Below are 12,475 nucleotides of genomic sequence, written 5' to 3' on the forward strand. Positions count from 1 at the left end.
ATAAAAAAAATAAAGGGTTCGGGATGTTTCGGTAATTCGAGGGGAATGAAAACATTCATTTCGGCTTGCGGCGGTGTATAAACTATAAAATTGGTTCTCTATTTAAGCAAACAATCGGGGTGTGGTCGATAAGATCCGTTTTGTGTTAGTTGACCAAAATGGGGTCGTAAAACCTGTCGCGGTGTGGTCGTGGAGGGCCGTATTGTAAATTGATAGCGATAAAATCTACTCATCTCTCGGTTTATTCGGCTCGAGTCGAGCGTACCGCGGCTGTCTGTGGCATTATGCAGCGCGTACCAGCGAAATGGCAAGATTATTTTAAGGCGTATCTCGGTCTTATACGATTTCACGTGCCTCCTTCCAGATCTTCTGCTTCTCGTCTCCGGGTTTTCACGTTTAACCAGGGTATAAGTTAGCCTCGGTGGAAGTAGCACTCCGACCAGCTCGCGAGTAAGCAAGCAACCAACCAAGAAAGAAAAGAACCTGTGTCTGCTGATGGTTCCTTTGCGATATCGTTCTTGGCAAATATTAGGTAGTTCCGTCTACTAGAAAACGGTCCAATGTTTTCATTTAATATCCTGTGAATGTCGAGCGGACTCGCAACTGGCATTCACGGAAAAGATTGCGAGAGCCATTTCCCGTGACTAGTGAGCGATGTCGCCTTTGAGATAAAGTACCCTGAGAAAGATTTGTATGAGCCGCAGACAAGATGCGTCTTACGAGTTAAAGGGGTTGTTATAGTAGTCTTTGCGATATAGCAAGATTGTAAAATCGGTCAAGCGTTAACTCTGCCGGAAGTCGTGCTCGATCTGACGGATACATGCGAAAACTTCTTATAGATATTTTTAACAGATGTATCGTAAAATCTTGTACATTTCTGTGAACGTGATGAATATCTACTAATATCCTCGATTAGTTGCAGCTTAGTTCCGAAAATGATCAAAGTTTTATCGAGAATGGTAGGAAGCACATGATTCATGAATTAATGTATCATTCCTTATGTCATGCCTTAATTTAGTATCTCGCTGACGTATCACTATTGCTCTTCAACCGGAACGCACAAAGAGCGCAAACAAGTTACTACCTTCTTATCGTTTCTTGTCCTCTTTCATTATTATTATCGTTATTTAGAAGAAACGACGTTGAACGAACGAATTGTGAGTACGCGATAAAGCGGCATGCGTCGACGCGATAAATTAACAACGATCGCCAGGTTGATATTCGAAGTTTATCGCGACGTACTTATCTATGAGAGCAACGTGCTCGAAAGCGCGATGAATAGCAGCAACAGAAATTGGACGGCACGGCGTTGGAAAGCGCACTAATTCAGATCAAATGCCATGAATTCCAGCCGCGCATCAAAGGCAGTCACGTCGAGGCCGTTCACGTATTACCGCGTGTCGTGATAAACGCGCGATAACCACGATTAAAGACGGCGAAACACGCGTAGCTTTGTATCAAAATCAATGAACGATCGACCGACCGGGAATCGGTTTCTCATTAAATGATCAAATAGATTCGAGGAGACTGGAAATCCTGAGCTGAGGCGATTGAAACGTGAGCTCGTTGAAATACGTACTCTGGGAATAATAATAATGTCTAAGGGAAATCACACGGCGGGATGAGACCGGGCTTGTAATAATTCCTGTTTTCTCTTTTGCGATAAAGTTTTACAATCGCCGACCGTTCACTTCAAAGCGGAGCCCCAACGAAGAGGGTGTATAAGGGTGAGAGACTCTGATCACCGATGCTACGAGGAGGGAGCAAAGAGTGAGGAGAAATCCGTTAATAGTTCGTTATTAAAATAAAAGAGGCAGACGAGTGGGTAGACCGATTGCGGCTAAAATGTATATCCAATCTGATAGGTAAACCGATGTAAACCAATGAAATATGAAACAGGAATAATAAGCTCGCCCTGCCGCTTCCCTTTTATCTCCTATTTCCATATCTCGGTCAAAACTTTCAATGCTTTACGAGCTTCTTAACGAGAAAAATAAGAGCTTATTTATCGGACGGCATTCATAAATCACAACGAATTTATTGCTTACAACATGGTTGAAAATTTACATTGCGAATAAAGTAGCGTGATGAGTCGATTTATTCCGACCGCGCGACCATTCCGAATAAAATCCGCGTGTTAGAAGCGTTCAAGCCGAGACGACAAATTCGTGCTTACGAGAGTGTAATGATTTGGACACTCCCGTTGGACGGACGCCAGGATTTCCAGTTGTGTTTGGACATCGCGGCCCGATCGCGGTAACGTTTTAGCTATTCGCTAGACACCGTGAGCGAGTTAATTAAGCGGCTGCTCGTTTCCTTTCTTCTTTTTTTCTCGATCACGCTTGAACTTCCATTCTCCGTAACTTTTCTCCTTGTCTCATGCCGTTCACGCGATCCACGCAACTGACACTGACCGTCTGACAAAAGAATCAGAGAGGAAACATTGATCACCATGATCACGAAACTTCCGAAATGTTTTCGTCACGAATGAATTAAAATATCACGGATACTTCATTAACTCTTCAACTAGCCAGAGGAAAAGATTTAATTTTGAATGAATCTACCAAAGGAAAAGTGCATGATGGCAGCGGTCAAGTAGGCACGTCCTGTTTTTACGGTGGTAGCGGAACAGCTATGTCACATGGTGAAATATTGTCCGAACATAGGGATTCGTGTCGTGTACACGTGGAGAATTTTTAAATTTAAGCGATAATCATTCCTTTTGGTATGGAGAGATATTCCACCTGTCGCGAACTTCATTGTCATCCCGGTCGTATTTTCCTCACGCGAGTAATAGGAATTGTCGGTCGCGAGCACGCGGCCAGCGGTAGATTATCGTCGGCGGCACGGCGCAGCAATTCTTGCGGCCTGACACGATGTAATATTTCAACGCCGCCTTGACAATATTTTTCACTGTTCCGAGCACCGAGGTGGGTATATCACGAGAGTAGGAAATATCAGTGGATGACTGTAGCTTCATACGCGGTTCTGACATGATTGCTAGAAGATCGTGATAGCGTTCAACTTCTTTTTGTCCAGAGAAGTTTCAACGTTCACCTTTGCTTCGTTGTTGAAAAAATGTTAGTCGCGACCGTTATCATAGACACGTTGCTCGACAGTTTCAACGTTGTTAGATATTCGAAATCGCGAATTCATTTATCACGGTTGCGAAAAAATGACGTCATCATGCTGAACGCTGCTTTGGAAAAATGCTGCCAGCTACGAACAAATGATAGAAATGCGGATTTAGATATCTTCGATATACTTACGTAAGGGCGTTAGATGCACGATCGTGAAATACGTGAAATATCGCAGACGCAAGTACGAATCGAGAACGGTGTAAGGAACTCGGTTGCCTTCCGAGTTGTAGTCGTAACGGGTGTTCTTGATTGTGCGAGGCGCAGCGGGTTCTTTCTTTCAGCTTTCTCGAAAAAAAAAAAAGAACGACGACCCTTGCAAGAACGGAAAAGCCATCAGCGCTGATAAATAAAATGTTAGCGCTGCACCGTCGCACCGACTGTCTGCTCTGGCGCGTATTCTTATTAAATGCATCTGTATACGTGTGTATATATACGTACACTTGAACTCCGTGCTTTTCGCCTGGGGTGCGTTAGGGGGTGCGTGGACGATGTGGCTCGGTGAAGCACGCACACGTATAGATCCCAGCCACCCTCACTCTTTCTCTCTCTCTGCTGTTGCTGGGTGCTGCTACCGCTACCGCTGCTACCAGTGAAACGCATGCACTCCAACCAAACAAAAGCGACCTGTGCCACCCTTACCCCTTTCCACCTCCATCAGGCAGCTTTGTGCTGCTCTTACGTAATGCTCCGACTTATGTCTACCTATAGGAGGTTGATCGAGCTTGCACAACCTCGTCAACGTATAACCCTATCAGGTGCCAAGGAAATTAGCGAATCGGACGTTGTACGATCCTCGTGAAACGTTATCGTTTGATCGTAGGTACGGTAACTATTACTTTGATCAAAAGCCTCGCATTCAAAGACGACAGACGACACGTTGCCTAGAATACTCAACCTCGTGTTTAATGTTTTGTCTGTCCAACAAGGAAGTCAAGATTTTTCTCGCGACCGTGAGATTCCGCGAACCGTCGACGATTGGAAGAATCTTGTAATGGCGAACATGCATACTCTTGTTCGTCTGGGAGTCGTTCGCTTCTCACGGCGACTCCTTTTTCTCAGACGTCGTCACGGAAAACAACGTAGAAGCATTTCTTCTGCGGCGACGCATCGTTTGCAACTTCAATAATCCGACGAATGGACTGACACGAATGAAGAACACCAATGGCCACCGCCAGTCGCATAGTCTCGTTACATTTTCTCCTTCCGCGTCATTACACCACCGCGAAACAAAAACTTTCGCCCTGCGGATTTTCTTTTCTGCGTTCACCCTTTAAATAAACGGGCGTTTACTGGGGCAAAGTGAACCACCATCCATAATTATTGTTCGTATTCGAAGAACCGACACGTAATATTCACGTCGTGCAAATTCGCCCGAGTTTATAACAGCGGAATGGAAATTATCGTGATTAATGACAGACTGAAAGTGCACAGCACCGGTATTCGTTTCGACCCGCAGTCTCCTCTTGACTTCTTGACGACGTGCGCGTAAAAGTACCAAGAAATCGTGACACGACGGAGCGGCTTTTGCCGCGTTTATTATGTGCAATGTAGGGAGGACGAAGTGGCACATAATTTTTACGAAAGAAAAGCTCGACTCGATCCAAGGGATTCAATTCGTCCGTTTCTCAACCCCTTTTCACAAGCGTTTGATGCCAATCCTATGCTCTTGCCCCAATATAAGATATTCGACTCTTTAGACGGTTTTAGATTTCCTTTTTATTTTCTTCGTATTTTACCTACTTGAACTTTCAAATACGTTTGCGTCGAAGAAAAATGAAGACGCTCCTTTTTTCGAAGTTTACAGGTTACGAAACAATTTTATCTTCACAAGTACGATGAGTCTCGTATGGACTTTACCGCTGCAAAGCAACGGGATGACAACTGGACAATCTCCGTAACGAAACTTGTTTAAATGTGCCGTGACTGGATGCATGAACGCGAGAATGCATCGTGTGCAGAAACTGTATGTATCATCAAGAGATAACGCTTGTATGAAAGATGGCGATGGATTGGAGAATCGGTTCGTACTTAGTCGGATAGGGGACGAAACGAGTCTTATTAGAAAAAAGAAAACGTATAAATAAAGATACTTTATCCGAGCAATGTCGCACGCGGGAAGTTGGCAACATTCTAATTTCTTGCGTCGCGATCTTCGAGCGTTGATTTTAATTGATTCGTCCCCTCGGGCGTTAACGAAGTCCACTTGTTTTACACAGCAGCTGCATTTGTGCGAGATCGCCTGGTGGTGTATACGTAGCACAAGGGAATTGTAAGTGTGGCGCCGGCGTTTCCAATCTCGTATCCTACGTCCTAGCGTAGCGCCATTCCAAGCAGTGTTTTTTTACCTCGTGCCAGGGAAAAAGCGACGCGATACTCTGCCGACCGTAAACACGAGAAAATTATCGTAAGCTCGGCTAAAAGGTAGCGGCGGCAATGTAATGCCGGCGTGCTCGTTGTTTATGCTTTTTAGTCGGTACTAATGGCGAGGAAAAACATGGGTAACATAAAGTGGCGTCGTCTGTTCGTTAGTTGCAATGAACAAATTTTCGATTCGCCTTCTGTGCGCGTCATCGTCGCGTTAAAAGCTTACTTTTGCGATCGACGTTACATTGATAAATGGTTACCCATTGGAAAAGAGTAAAAGACCGTACGATATTGGTGAATTAAGGGTGTGGATCGATTGAGAATCGATCGTGTGGGCGTAGAACGAGATCGGAAAGAGCGGTACAGCTGATCGTGCGCTTGTTGTACAATGTTGCACGCATCAGAACTAACTTAGAGAAAGAGAGAGAGAGAGAGAGAGAGAGAGAGAGAGAGAGAGAGAGAGAGAATGAAACAATGGGCAGGTCGAGAAAAGGGGTACGTTTTGCGGTCGTAGAAAGCAGAATAAAGGTGCCGGGTAATGTGATATATGGGATCGATTTGAATCCAACGTTTAAGCCGCAAACCATAATTCAATCTCAATCGTTTTCTTTTCTGTTCCTTCGTCCGTCTGCTCTTTCTACTTGGTGTTGGTTCTCTTTGTTGCACTAGTTCGTGTAATATCACCTAAGGCCACGTTCGATATTCGATATATACTTATGTAGGTACATCCGAGCTACTCTCGTACTACCTGGTCATGCATCTTACAACATGTACGCATATCGCGAATCGTTGAGTCTTTAAAGTCTCGTTCACACCAAGTTTTCGATGATGGAGATATATCGAGCCACACTTTCCCTCCTACGCGAAGATCAGGAGATTCTACGCTATCTTTCTATCCATCCGGCTGTTCTTGACACTGCAATATATTATCTCGTGTAAGGAGCAATCAAATCGAAAGACCCTCCGTTGAAATTCAATCGAATACAATTTTATATTATTCGTGACGCGACTGCACGAAGGATGAACCCCGCCGATTTTGAACGTCATGAAAATTAATTTAGAATTCATAGAGGGTAGTGATAAGATGTACATTTCGAGAGGCGTCATACGCTTGGTGAGGCTCGAGCCTCGTATCGCACACGCACCCGCTTTTATGCAGGAATGTACGTGTAAGAACGCGTGTCAAGTTGTCTGGGTTGGGGCACATAAGAGACGAAAAGCCGACAACATTGAGAGAGGGACTCCGAGGGTAGTTTGTCAAGGTCCCTAAATAAGGTAATTAATATTAATGCAGATGGTACACCGATGAAGCGTGAAATTCAGACAGATTCGAATTCGTTTCATTACGGTTGATTAAAAATTCTTTCGCTTAAAATTTATTTCAACCTTCCGGAGTGTTTCGATGTATATTATATTAAAAATGTATATTATATATCGCAACAGGGTTGAATAACTGGTTTCTTTTATACAAAGATATATTTATTATCGAGAAATACATGTATTTATCTGTTATCGGAATTTATTAAAATCCACCCAGTCGTTCGTATGGTGGAAAAAAAGTTCAATTTCACGTTATATTATAGTTGAACTGTTCCGCTTAAAATTCAATACCCTCTTACTTTACGTTTTACATACAGTCTCCACTCGAGATCCCTGGTGCAGCCTCTTAATAAGCGAAAAAAGTTACGGCCACGACGCTTCGGTGACCGTAGTCGTGCAGAAAACACCAAACGTCCTGTACGATTGCAGCCGTACTACGGCTGGTAATCAAGCTAATAATAAACGAGGCAAAAGAACGAAATCTCTCCTTCTGTTTATAGGAATATCATCGTATCCAAGGACAATGTCCAGGTACGTACGAGTCTCCATACGCTATTTACGCTGACCAGAGTAGGGATTGACTCTCTGTAGTGGTACATACTTAAAGGGGATCTCCAGTTGGAGGAGAGAGACAGAGAAGGACGAGTCGACGAGAGGAAGGGAAACAGCGAGGGCTAGAGGGGAGAATATAGAGAGAGAATGAGAAAGAGATATGGGGTCCCGTATACGTTCGTTTCTACAGAAGAAGACGACGAGGAGAATGTGGAGGGGGGGGGCATCGGCACGGGAACAGCGCGGGCAGTGCACGCGCAGCCGCCGGGACGCGCGCATCCCGTGTGCATTCGCGCTCTTCCAACACCACAGGAGGAGCCCGCGAAATCTCGATTAACGCGGCACTGTGCAACGTGCCTCGCGACCGTGGTGATCAACATACGATACATCGCTATCGTTATTTACGTCTGCCTTCGAGATTGTCGTTTTCTTTTTAAAGAAACGCGCTATCGCGAGATGACGAAACGAACGATTTGCGACGGCGATCGCAGCGACGTGAAGTTGACAGCGGAGTTCGAGACCGGTCCGGTACTCGATGTATTTCTCGAAACTCGAGCGCGATAATCGCTATGGAAATCGTAGGGCGACCGTAGTGATCGTCTAATCGCGCGAATTCGTGGAATCTCATCGGTGACAGGCAGGTCGACATTGTACCATTATGTCGCAGTTGCTTCTCGTTCGTTGTGAAAGGTAAACAAAAGCGAAGAAGCGTCATCGGTATCGCGCATCCTTTCGAAGGTCGTTTCCAGTGTGCGATTCAACATCGATAAATTCGGTCGTATACGAACGAATGGCGCGCGTCTCACCGTGAAAGTACCCCGAGTCGTGATTTCATCGTGAACCGTTCCTTTGCCACGTGCTTTTTGTTACGCGTTACATCAAGTTCGAGAGAAAGGGCGGTTACGTTATTTCGGGCGTGGATAATCGTGGCGAGTGAATAATACGCGAGTGTCACCAAGCATTCTCGCTGATGCGTCGTCGGTCCTTGTAAATGGAAACTGACCGTCCCCCCGTGTAAAGAAGGCTGTGATCATTTTTTTCCTCGGGCGTGAAGAATTTTGTAGAATTCACGATCGCGAATTCGAGAATACGCCAGTGGAACCGGTTATATCGTGGGAGCCGCAACAAAGGGCCGGTCCTGATCGAAGGAAGAAATCGGCAGAAAATATTTTTCGACCTTTCGTGTCGACGATCGCTGGTCCTTATCTGGCGGTGATGACGCGGAAGGGGGCGCAACAGGAATTTGACGGTTGTGTATGAAGTGTGACGGCTAAGTGCGATCGAACAGGTGCATTGAAACGAAATCCATGGACAACGATGAAGTATCGGAGAGTGACGTTCACTTCCAACGAATAGCTGTATCGTTTGTCTGCAACTGGTGAGTCTCCGATTTAAATAATTCAATTATTAACGTTATATTCGTAATTTATATCGCGCGATATATTTTCAATAGCGAACGTCGTCGTGATCAAACTTGTCGTTCGCTTCTTTATTTTAAATATTTTCGAGCTTGTAACGATTATATAGACAGTAAAGCTTTATATGTATATGTTAACGTATTCCCGTGTATATATATATATTAGACTAGATAAATTATATTAGAGTAGATTATATAGACAGTAGAGCTTTATATATATATAATCGTTATATATAATCGTATTTTATATATATATAAAAGTATATACACGCGAATACGTTGACGCGTGATAATTTTATTCTGGAAATGCTGTATTTGATTTCTGATTATGCACGTATGGGGAAGTTAATAATTTTAAAAAGGTATAACGCGAAACATGTCCATTAAATTGTAAAGAGAATCACTGTATAAATTACCAGTTTCTACATTGAAACACAAAGATTTACAATGAGGTTTTTGCATACCATCATAGCTCTCAGATAGAGACGTTTTTAAAAGAACAGTGCCCGTAATTGCCGCCACAAGTTTTGCAATCGCTTAACGTTGCTATATACCAATATTGGAAGGGATAGTTGCGACACTTAGCGCCGTCTTTGAAAGTGCAGCCACTTGAGAGAAGTATTGCGGGTTAGCATCCGTTGCTTCGTATATTCACTATCTTTACACATGCCTTTCTTCTTTCACCACCTCTCCTGTTCTCCGTTGCTCATTCTCTTCTCTGCTGCTCGTCGATCGCTCGTTGTTTTTTCTTCTTAAAAGAGACTTGCCGGGTAGCGAGAATTAATGTCGAGTGCACAAGGGATTTCGAATCAGTAGCTATTTCCGCTATTGTCGTGGTGGCGGGTGTGTGTGCGCGCGCGCGCTCCATCTCCGACCCCTCGCCGTTTCCTCCACGCCGTTATATGTATAGGTACACGTCATGAACGCGATTTTTACGTCGAGATACATCGGGAACAATACCGGTGGGGCGGTGGTTAATATCCAAGGATATAATTATTCGACGATAGAGACTAATAGAGCGAACCAGTACACACGGTGGGAACGACAAAGGAACAAAAACAGCGGGGGAAATCCGGCGAAGGAAGAGGCATACATCGCGATACGGCGTACGATGAATTGTCGCGCCCCATTGGGGCAAGGTATTTTTGTGATCTTTGCGTTTATCGAAAGAAGGAAGGCTCGCAAACACAGAACGCTCACGAGGATGTATAGGTCGCTCCGATGGGAAACAGTGGTACAAGACGGAGCCAAAGACAAATAGCTTGTCTCCCGTTCGCTTCCTTTTCCTTGGGCGACGATCGGCCTCGCCGAGATATAAGTGCATAAGAGATGAGAGGCCAAGAAAAACAGAATTCCCAGTTCGTGCGTTCCCACCTAGACGAGGAACGCTCAAAGGGAACCGCCAGACGTTGTGGAATTAGAGTTGTTGTATTCTTCGTGCGAACCACATCTCCTTGGGCATTTCGAGACGTCTCACGGAGAATCTATGAATCGTGCGAGAATCCGAAATCACAAAGGAAAATTCGTGCGCATCGCGAATCCATAGAAACACGATATATTTGGCAATCAGTCGCATGAATGAATAAGCTCAGACGGTCGATGCGTGACCGTTTAACCAAACGGAGGGACGCGGCGCTTGTCTTTCACCCTCGTGTCCGAACTCTATTACGTATAAAACAATATTGGCTCGGTCGCGTCAATGGCGCCAATGTTTATAACTAATTACCGACGGCGGAAGGGAGAGTCGGGGAAACGCGAACGGCTGGAACGGAGACCAGCGACAGTCGTTTGAATAACATTCGCCTGAACTAGGTAGACAGACAGAATGCAGACAAGAGCGGGAGCGAGACGGTGAATTAGATGACCAGGGGGGCGGCGAAGGGAAGTTTCATTTTGAACGAGGAGCATTCTCTGTGCTCGTCCGACCTCGATCTAAACGGGCAATATTAGCTATTGACTTTGGCTCATGGGGTTTGTCGATGGTCGGCTAAGTGATGGCGTTGGCTCGAATCGTTTGGTATAGGGAACATTTCGATTCTGTCTCCTCCCCGTGGTTCATCGTTACAAGCAGGCCAAATTCTGCTAATTTCTCCTGTAAATAAAAGCATCGACATGTACGACATTGAGAACGAGAAAGCTGACTAATTGTAAGTTGGGTTCTCGCTCCTTCCGTCGTAGTTTTCCCTCTCTCCTCCCAATTCGATTTGGTTTAGCGTTACGAGTGTCGCTACAGCTGTCGACTTGTCTAGGGTTCACGATCCGTATGTTGTTCGTTCATGTTCGTGACCTATCCACGGAGCTTTTCGTTGGGGTTCACGGACGCTCGTAAAACTTGGCGTCGTGGGTAGGTACGCGTGTGCGTTTTCATGTTCTTACTCTTAGCAGTTTGTCTCTTTCGAATGGCGTCTGGTATAAATGGAAGTTTCTTTCCGAACGGACTTTTGTCCCGCAGTTTTGTATTCATCGTAAGCTTGGCTCCCCCTAGGGGATAACTTTGTACATCGCGGATAAAAGATTTCGATAAAATGTTGCCTATACCCTTTTATTTATTTATTTGGTATCGAGCGAACCAACGAACGGTGGTGTATACGCGCGTAAAATCGATCAAGCTAAAAGCTAATATATTTAACTATACAGAATAAGGATACGGTTTAAATTTCCTCGATGAGGGCGTTCCGATTGTTACATAGTGGACCCGTATTCGAGGTGCACCAAGAGCAGCTTCTCAAAGATAGCGAAGTCTTTGAAAATTACTCAACGTCTCGATGACAAATTCTAGCATCTGTGGGTCTCATTCGTCGTTTCATTCAATGATAATTACCGAACTTAGCGAGACCTTTTCGACCGGACAATGAATCCTCGGAAGATATTACTCCTGGATTTTAACAATAGCACGGACTGACAATAAAGGAGTTCGCTTCTATATCTTCAAAAATACGTTTGGGAAGGAACGAAACCGACCGAAATGGGAAGAGTAGGAGAAAATGCGAGTAAAAGTTGACGTTGAAATCCTTCGAGGTCATTGCGTGATACGGTTTATGACGAAAAGGTTAGACAGTTTGGTGTCTCTCGTATTTCCAGACCCGATAATTATTCATTTTCCTGTGCGTAATTTCGCTTAATTTAACTGCAAACGATGGCTTGTCCTATACGTTTGCCGAGAACTGGGTCCCCTCCTATTGGTTTATCTCCAACGGTAATAACCCTTTATGGGTTTCGCAGACTGGCTTAATATAAACTGCGATTTAATTGCCGAGCTGCTCGATAAATCATGCATCGGCTATAAATTTGCGGAGGGCCTTGGCAGCATGGCGCCGGTCACGTGTATCACTGACAATAAAAGTAATAGAATCTTATCGGCGACCAGAACAATGATATTTCACGAGAAACGTTAAGCATCACCCAGCTCGTTTTCTTTCGTCGTTTATCGTCGCATAAATCCAAATAAAATATCAACGGTAATATCCTAGGACGAAATGGAGCGCGGAAACGCGCGATTTACTTTATCACCGTGACGTTGCCTAAACCTTACGGCGAACCATCGAGTCAATTCGAAATCCTTGATCCGCTTGAATCTCGCAATTATTTTACCCCAGCTACACGCGATTACCGTGTCACGTATGGCTTTCGCGTCGTTAAATTTGTCCGCTGTTAATCATACGCAGCTTCACGAGAGAACAGT

At 44.7% G+C, this 12,475-nt stretch overlaps 1 protein-coding gene across 4 annotated transcripts in view; it reads left to right on the top strand.

Moving 5' to 3' along the window:
* The first annotated feature begins 7,598 nt into the window (after positions 1–7,598).
* LOC139989737 (uncharacterized) overlaps positions 7,599–12,475 on the top strand; it is a 264,324-nt gene continuing 259,447 nt past the window's right edge. The window contains exon 1 of one of the 4 annotated variants that reach the window (XM_072008278.1): positions 7,599–8,754. The gene's annotated coding sequence lies outside the window, so the exon portion shown is untranslated. The remainder of the gene's footprint in view (positions 8,755–12,475) is intronic. The other 3 variants (XM_072008280.1, XM_072008277.1, XR_011800397.1) reach the window with 3 other exon arrangements.

This window comes from Bombus fervidus, chromosome 8 (genome assembly GCF_041682495.2).
Source record: "Bombus fervidus isolate BK054 chromosome 8, iyBomFerv1, whole genome shotgun sequence".
Lineage (NCBI taxonomy): Eukaryota > Metazoa > Arthropoda > Insecta > Hymenoptera > Apidae > Bombus > Bombus fervidus.